This window comes from Chrysochloris asiatica, unplaced genomic scaffold (genome assembly GCF_000296735.1).
Source record: "Chrysochloris asiatica unplaced genomic scaffold, ChrAsi1.0 scaffold00062, whole genome shotgun sequence".
Lineage (NCBI taxonomy): Eukaryota > Metazoa > Chordata > Mammalia > Afrosoricida > Chrysochloridae > Chrysochloris > Chrysochloris asiatica.
In genome coordinates this window covers 5,190,410-5,199,330 of record NW_006408580.1, presented here as the reverse complement: position 1 = coordinate 5,199,330, position 8,921 = coordinate 5,190,410, and the positions used below count along the sequence as shown (strand labels likewise).

Below are 8,921 nucleotides of genomic sequence, written 5' to 3'. Positions count from 1 at the left end.
CAAGCAAACTGAAGTCCTTGACAGCTTCAATCTTCTCTCCATTTATCATGATGTTATTTATTGGTCCAGTTGTGAAGATTTTTGCTGTCTTTACATTGAGGTACAATCCATATTGAAGGTTATAATCTGTGATATTTACCCAAAAGTATTTTAGTCCTCTTCACTTTCAGTGAGCAAGGCTGTATTATTTGCATATTGCAGGCTGTTAATGAGTCTCCAATCCTGATACCATACTCTTCTTCATGTAATCCAAATTTTCAGATAATTTGTTTAGCATACAGATTGAATAAGTATGGTGAAAGTATATATCACTGGAGCACACCTTCCCTGATTTTAAACCATTCAATACCCCCTTGTTCTGTTCAAAAGACTGCCTTTTGGTGTATATACAGGTTCTTTATGAGCACAATCAAGTGTTTTGGAGTACCCATTCTTTGCAATGTTATCCATAGTTTATCATGAGCCACACAGTTGAAAGTCTTCACATAGTCAATAAAGCACAAGTAAACATCTTTCTTCCATTCCCTGCTTTCAACCAAGATCTATCTGATGTCAGCAATGATAGGCCTGGTTCCACATCCTCTCTTGAATCTGGCTTGAGTTTCTGGCAGTTACCTGCTGATGTATAGTTGCAGCTGTGTTTGAATTATCTTCAAAACAAAATTTTACTTGCATGTAATATTAATGATATTGTCCAATGAATTCTGCATTCCATTGGATTACCTCTCTTTGGATTGGACACATATGGGTCTCTTCCAATCAGTTGGTCAGGTCTTCCAAATTTTTTGGCATAGATGAGTGGGTACCTCCAATGTTGCATCAGTTTGTTGAAAGATTTCAATTTGGAATTCTTCAATTCCTAGAGCATTGGTTTTTGCCAATAACTTCAGTGCAACTTGGACTTCTTCCTTTAATACCATCAGTTCTTGATCATATACTACCTCTTGAAATGGTTGAACATTGACCATTTCTCTTTGGTACAATGGCTCTGTGTATTCTTTCCATCTTCTTTTGATGTTTCTGCATCATTCAATATTTTGCCCATGGGATCTTTAAATAGTTGAGGCTTAAATTGAGAAATGCTGAGCATGTCCTTCCCTTTTTACTTTCTAACTCCAGGTCTTTGCACATTTCATTATAATACTTGACTTTGCCCTTTGAAATTTTCTGTTCAGTTCATTTACTTCCTCATTTCTTCCGTTTGCTTTAGCATCTCTATGCGGGAGAGCAAATTTTAAAGTCTCTTCTTACATCCATTTTGGTCTTTTCTTCCTTCCCTGTCTTTTTAATAACCTTCTGCTTTTCTTTCTGTATGACATTCTTGATGTTATCCCCATAGCTCTTCTGGTCATTACTGTTGAATGCATCAAATCTGTTCTTGAGATGGTCTCTAAATTCAAGTGAGATATGTTCAAGGACATATTTCAGCTCTCGTGAACTTTAAAATTTTTTCTTTAGCTTCAGCCTGATCTTGCATATGGTCTGTTTCATAGTCTGCTCTTGGCCTTGTTTTAGTTGATGATATGGAGCTTTCCCACAGATGTAGTCAATTTGATTCCTGTGTATTCCATCTGGTGAGGTCCATGTGTATAATTACTGAGTAAGTCATTGGACTTAAAAAATTCTGTCATGCAATCTCCAGCATCATTTCTATCACCAAGTTCCTAAAAGCTTTACTACATTTGTGTCATCATGATCAACTATACTTTGAGAAGGCAGCTCTTCCCCAGTCGCATTTTGAGTGCCTTCCAACCTGAAGGGGGCTCATCTTCCAGCACTCCATCTGATAATATTCTGGTGCTATTCATAATGTTTTCATTTCCAGGCACTATATCTGACGAGGTTCTGCTGTTATTCATAAGATTTTCAGTGGATAAACATTCAAAAGTAGTCTGTCTGTCCTTTCTAGTCTGTCTTAGTCTGGAAGTTCTGCTGAAACCTGCCCACCATGGGTGAACTTGCTGGTATTTCAAATTCTGGTGACATAACTTCCAGTATCAAAGCAACATGCAAGTCTCAACAGTATGACAAATTGCCAGATGATTAGGCACTAGGAAGGTCAAATTATGGTCTGATAATTTTTATCTCCAATATTTGTATCTAAATGATTTTTATAAATCGTACACAACATTTCCAATAGTATTATCTTTCTATTTTGCAATAGTTACATTATTCTGGTATGGAAAATAAAATAACCTCCATAGGAAGAGAACAATGGTGGAAGAAAATCAATGGTCCACAGGAAACAAAATAAAAAAACAAAGCCAAGGGGAACGCAGCACGGAGAGTCCAGCTGCAGCCGGGCTGTCGCCACCATATCCCTGCAGGCTGACTTTGATAGGGCTGCAGTAGATATGAGAAAGCTGAAGATGAAGCCTGATGTTGCTTAACTGAAAGAACTCTGTGGACTCTATAAACAATCTGTAACTGGAGACATCGATATTGAATGGCAAGCAATGTTAGACTTAAAGGGCAAGGCTAAATGGGAAGCATGGGACTTCCAAAAAGGGGTGTCAAAGGAAGATTCTATGAGTGCCTATATTTTTAAAGCAAAAGAGCTGATAGAAAAGTATGAGATCTCTAATTCAGCAGATGAGAACTTTTGTCGTGTAAGGCTTCATAATGGTATCATGACTCAACAGTAAGGAGAGAAATACACTGTTAACTCTTCATGGATCATGTCTACTTATGCTAATTAGCATGAATTATAATACTTAATTAGAACTATGCTGAAATGGCATTTAAATAAATTTTACTTGCTTCAAAAATCAAAGCCAAATGTACCTTCCTCCAAAAAATAAGGGTCTAATAATCCAGGATCAGAAAAAAGGAGACTCAAAAGCCATTGTCTTTTACTGAAACCAGGAAACACCAGAGCAGGAGATGAATTATTCACTTTTCAAAGAAAGACACAGAAAAAAATAGATGAGGTTAGTAATAATGTCACACAATTACTTCTTAACAAAAGGATAAAGAAAGCAGCCCTCGTCTCAGATCAGTAAATACACTACCATCATAGAGTGTACAGAAGAGAAAATTGTTCACATGAATTAGAGATGGTACCATAAAGGAAAAACATCCTTGATCAGATACGAAACCTTAAAGTCATAGACAAAATTTGCTGTAGCACCTAACTGATCACAGGCTATTCAAAACTTGTTGGAGCATCCCAGGAAAACTCCTTCTGTGGATTGTCTTTTCTGACCAGGTTTTATATAACTCAACACATTCCTTGGGGAACCAAAACCTAAACACATGGCCAGTGCAGTCAGCTCTGAGTCAACCACAAGACAGAAGGCTGCCGACAGTTCCATTCCCCAATGTAAATCTTCCTTCTCCTAAGCTGACTTCAAAATGCCATTTTATCAAAATAACTAGAGTACTTAGACAGTACTTGAATAGATTGAATGGAGTCTGTTCCTTGAAGGTATTTTGAGGGCACATCTCTTGCAAAAGTTTTGAGATCCTGCATTCTCTGGAGAAGCATCCAGAACATCGTGTCAATAAAGCCAAACCAAACCAGACAAATAGAAAAGACCAGTCTTTCTCACAATTTGCTGTTCTCTAAACCTTGTGAAGGATTAATGGTGTGGCGCCGTGGGCTAATGCATCAGACTGCAAAGTTGTTGGTGGTTCAAGCTTACCAGCTGCTCCTTGGAAACCTATACAGGCTCGCTATGGGTCAGAATCGACTCGATGGCACTTAACAACAATAACAAACCTTGTGATGACCCATATGTATCTGTTTGTGACTGCAAGTTCTGATCTTCTTGTTTGGGTGTTTGTTATCAAAAAACCTTAGGTTTTTAAGAGGAAAAAAAATTAACACTGGTGGTTTTAATTTCTGTTAACGAGATTCCACCACAGAGTTTCAGTTAAATTTTTTTAATTGGCTCCTCTGGGATAACTTTTGGTGTCATTGTTATTAATGCAGATTAGTTGGTTCAAACCCATAGTGAACTTATGGACAACAGAAAGAAACACTGCCCAGTCCCGCACCATCATTTCTTTCTATGTTTGAGCCCATTGTTACAGCCACTGTATCAACAAGCCGTCTTATTGAGGATTTCCCTCTTTCTCCCGGACCCTCTTGAATTGCTAAACAAGACCACGGCAGCCTGCCAAAAAAACCTTCCAAAACTCTGAGACAGCACCCCCGTAGCTCTAGGAAGGAGAGCCAGGAGTTAAATGAGATGATTCCTCACCCAGAGCTAGGAGTTAAATGAGATGATTCCTCACCCAAAGCAGGCAACTAGTTCACTTCCTCTGCATTTGAACCCTTCCACAAATTAAGTCTTGTTTTTGTCTTTTGTTTTTTCAAGCCATTGTTATCTACTCTTAGAAGACTAAATGGTAAACAAGAAGTTCACCTAAAAAACAGCAGGGTCTTAGTTATTTACTTATAAACTGATTTAAACATTCCACAAATGGTGGATGGAAGGGTTGGAAGAGACACTTCAACTATGTAGGTCTATTTTTTCAGCTGAAATATCATCTTGGAGAAAACTCTAAACTCTCAGTTTCAAAAGATGCAGTTAGTAGAGTTCATTTCTGTCATGCTATCTCAAAATTTTTGTAGCATTGAATGCATGTTAAAAATTATTGCAAGGGTTAAATATAATCTGATTTAGGATAATTATGTTCTCTTTCATATAAGAGGGTAGTTAGTAGCTTGCTTTTAACAGAACAATCTATTTGATGATGAAGCATCTTTTCAATTCTTTTTGCATAAGGAACATTTTAAAGGTACTATTCTTTTTTGGTGGTGCTGTGGGTTAATGTGCTGGACGGCAAAGTCACTTTGAACCACAAGGTCGGCAGTTCAAGCTCACCAGCTACTCGTCAGAAACTCTATACAGGGTCACTATGAGTCGGAATCGATTTGACAGCACACCACCACAACATTCCTTTTTTTAAAAAATGAAAAATATAAATTTACTAACATGCTGGAGAAATTGCATGGGGGTTTTTGTCCTCTATTTTTAATGTTTTCTACAATGACATATTACTTTTTTTGAAAGTTCTACATGCCTATAATCTAATAGGCATGCAAGAAATCTTGCAAAGAACAATAATGTCCCTAGCCTACAAGTCTATTTCCTCAGTGGCAACATCTTTCAACTCTTTTAACTGATTGTTTTGATAATTACCTCATATCACAAAATGTTCATTTTTAAAAAAAAAAAAACTTTTTATTGTGAATTGAGTAAAGCTTTACAGAGATTATCAGTTTTTCATTATACAAATTATGCACTCACTCTGCTTCATCCCAATGACTGCAGTCCTCTCCATGCAACAAACAGTTCCCCACCTCCTTCCTGCGCTTCCTAGTTCCATTCCACCTTTCTTCCCATCATCTCTCAACTCTGTCCCTACACAAATGCTGCCCTTCCAATCCTGAATGGCTGACCATTCTATGGTGGGCACACCTCACCAGTGCTGTTATCCTCTCCACTCCATATACTCATCTACTGTGCTTGGCTGAAAAGTGGTCTATGAGGGTTTGGTCCGTTCCAGACATGAATGGTGCCTGAAGTCCATAGTCTCAGGCTTCTCTAGTCTCTTTCTTACCAGTAAGCTTGGATTTTAAAAAAAAATTAATTTTGATTTTTGTTCCATATTTTCTTCCACTCTATCTGGGACCTTCTAATGTGATCCTTTTCAGAGCAATTGGTAGTGGTAGCCAGGCGCTGTCTCGTTCTTCTGGTCTCAGAGTCATGATGACTAGTGTTCACCTGCTCCATTGGTCCACAGACTAGTTGATTCCAAGCATCTTCAATTTTCATCACTATTCTTTCTACCACACATGAAGAGACCTTTAGTTGCACCTTAGATGGCTGCTCATGTGCTTTTAAGATCCCAGTTGCTACTCACCAAAGTAGAAGGTAGAACATTGTCATTTTAGGCATCATCTATAGGAAAGGAACCCTGGTGGCATACTGGGTTTTGAGTGGGGCTGCTAACCACAAGGTCAGCAATTTGAATCTACCAGTTGCTCCATAGGAGAAAGAGGAGGCTTTCTGCTCCCATAAAAATTTACAGACTCAAAAACCCTGCAGAGGGTCTGGATGAGTTGGAATTGAATCAGTGGCAGTGGGATAGCTATATGAACCCTGGTGGCACAAACTGCTCAACTGCTAATAAAAAGATTAGCAGTTCAAACCTACCCAGAGGGGCCTCAGAAGAAAACCTGGCAATTCTGTAGGAAATAGGCCTGACCATCTGTTTCCATAAAAATTACAGCCAAGTTCTATTCTGAAACATGGGTCACTGTGAGTCTGAACCAACCCATAGCACACAACAATAAACACTATTTTCTGTGAGGCCACGAGCCTCCCACCCCTTCAATCATCCTCCCAGTAAGGTAACTTCCACTAGATCCATTTGTTATCCTGTTGATGACTTAGCTATGTCACTTTATGTATTACTTGTATACAGAAAAAAGACATTCTTTGTTTTAAGATTTAAAACAAACAAACAACAACGACAAAAAACAAGCAAGAATTTACAGTAGCCCTTTTCCAACTACCTCATTCATATACTGTGTTACTCAAAGCCTGGGAATTTAACAGAGCTTTTTGGCTAACCATCCATCCATCACATTGCTAGCATTCAATCAGTAGCTGTTAAATGATTAACTACAGATTAGCCCTCAAGTGATAAATTCAATTTGTTCAAGACCCTGATTATTTGAGGTGCATATTTAAAGAAGCCATTTAAAATCATCAAAACAAACTTTACTGGTATTATCAATGTGTCAAAATTGACATATTCTCAAGCCTCACTTCCAGAACTCATGGAGAGCTCATTCTCCTTGTCAGGGAGCATAATTCAGTGTGTGAAGGCAGTCTTCTATAGTTCTATAACCAGTGGCTGTCAAGCTGCTTCCAACTCTGACACAAACGATTAAGTGGTCAATTATTAACTGAAAGGTTGGAGAGTTTGAACCCACAATGAGGCACTCAGAAAAGACTTGGCAATCAATCTACTACCAAGAGCACAGTTCTTCTCTGACACACAAGGGATTGCCATAAGTTGGAATTCACTCAACAGCAACCAGTCTGACTATATTTTTGTTGTTGTTGTTGCTAAGTACCATGGAGTCCGTTCCAACTCATAGCAAACTTGCACAGGGTTTCCAAGGCTATAAATTGTTATGGGAACAGAACACCTCATCTTTCTCCCGCAGAACCACTGGTAGTTTTAAACTGCTGACCTTCAGGTTAGCAGCCCGATTCGTAACCACTACACTATCAGATATTTCTTCATACAAATTCTGACAAAACAAAGTCTGAAAACCCATGATTTAATTATATGTGGACTTCATTATTTTAACAAAGCACCAACAAAATGAGGAGTTTCATTTGTTTCCTGTGGATACAACAGGATGTGGACTGACATCAAGTTGAATCTGCTATGGGAATAAAAGTAGATGTGCCTCAAGACCAATCCACGTGTTGCTACAGGTACTCCACTAGCTCCAGTAGTGTAGCATTTCTCAAGCTGAAAGACCTGAAGAACAGATTGAAGCCTTGGGTTGCAATATTCGAGGATTCTATGCGCAAATATTGAATAATGTAGAAAGCATCAAAAGAAGATGGAAGGAATACACTATGGCTCACAGAACAATCTTTAATCAAGAAAACATCATTTCTCCTAGAACATGCCTTTTAGTTATTCTCAAAATAAGCCTCCATCAAGTTCTTCTTATGTGTGCAATATACAAAGGTACTTCAAAAGTTTGTGGAAAGGAGACTCCGCGGTGCTTCCCTGACCAGGCAATTCAGGTAGGGCAGTCTCGGGGAAAAGGGGCGGAATCGCACATAGGAAACCTCTGTCTAGCAGACAGACAGCCTTATATTTCAACATTCTGAACTTGTTTTTTTAAAAGATCAAATTGTTGAGGAATTACAGGCATCTTAAGCTTTTGCCTGCCTGCATGCGGCTCCCGCTTCCACGCCTGCGCCTGCGAGTACCTCTGCCCCCTGCAGACCTTGGAATGCAGGGCTAGAGCAACCCCACTTAGAAGGCTGCATTTCCAGAGAAAAGGAAGCATAAAATAACAAAGCCGAACAACTAGAGAGGGATATCGGCGCAGATATCAGGAAATTCGGGGTACCCATGGTACAGAGAGACTGAGAGAGGCATCTTTTACATCATCAAATACAGACACTGCCTCCCTGCAGCCATTACCCCCAGCCCTCTACTGCCCCGGCCTAGAACAGCCCTCTACCAAGCTGCCGAGGCTCAGGAACGCCCAAGGCACAGGCCCGCCCACTGAGGCCAAGGCCCGCCCAAGGCCCAGACACTCCCACTGAGGCCAAGGCCGGCCCTGAGGCCCAACACTCCCACAGACTGGTCACAAAGGCCCAGGCCCAACCAAGGCCCAAACTGCCTACCAACCTCGCGGCCCAGGCGGCCAACAGCCCAGTCACCGCCGAGGTCCACGGCCCCCAAGGTCCAACCCGCCGTGTAGCCAGGTCGCTGAGGCCCAACCCGCCCTCAGCCCAGTCCCCGAGGCACAGGCCCCTGGAGGCCCAATCCGCCAAACCCGCCCGCTGAGGCCCAAGCTGCCCGATGCCCAGCTGCTGATACCCAGACCCCCTGAGGCTCAAACCGCCCGCCTGAGGCCCAACCCTCCTGCACCCCGGTTGCTGATGCCCAGTCCCCCAGAGGCCCAAACGGCCCGCCCTAGGCTCAACCCACCCGCCCGAGGCCCAAATGGCCCGCAGCTGAGGCCCAAGGCCCAACTGAGGCCCAAAAAAGTTACTCTGAGTTAAGCAATAAGGAAAGTGAAAAGGGAAGACCACATCCTGATCACATCTTCCTGGAGGTAATCAGAAAACATAAAAAATTACCAAAACACATAATTAATTATTAGGGCCACAGATAAACATTAAACATGTCCAAGAAGCAAAAGC

General features: G+C 40.8%; 1 pseudogene; it reads left to right on the top strand.

Annotated features, from left to right (window-relative positions):
* Window positions 1–2,231: 2,231 nt before the first annotated feature.
* LOC102842368 lies at window positions 2,232–2,645 on the top strand (annotated as a pseudogene).
* Window positions 2,646–8,921: the final 6,276 nt, after the last annotated feature.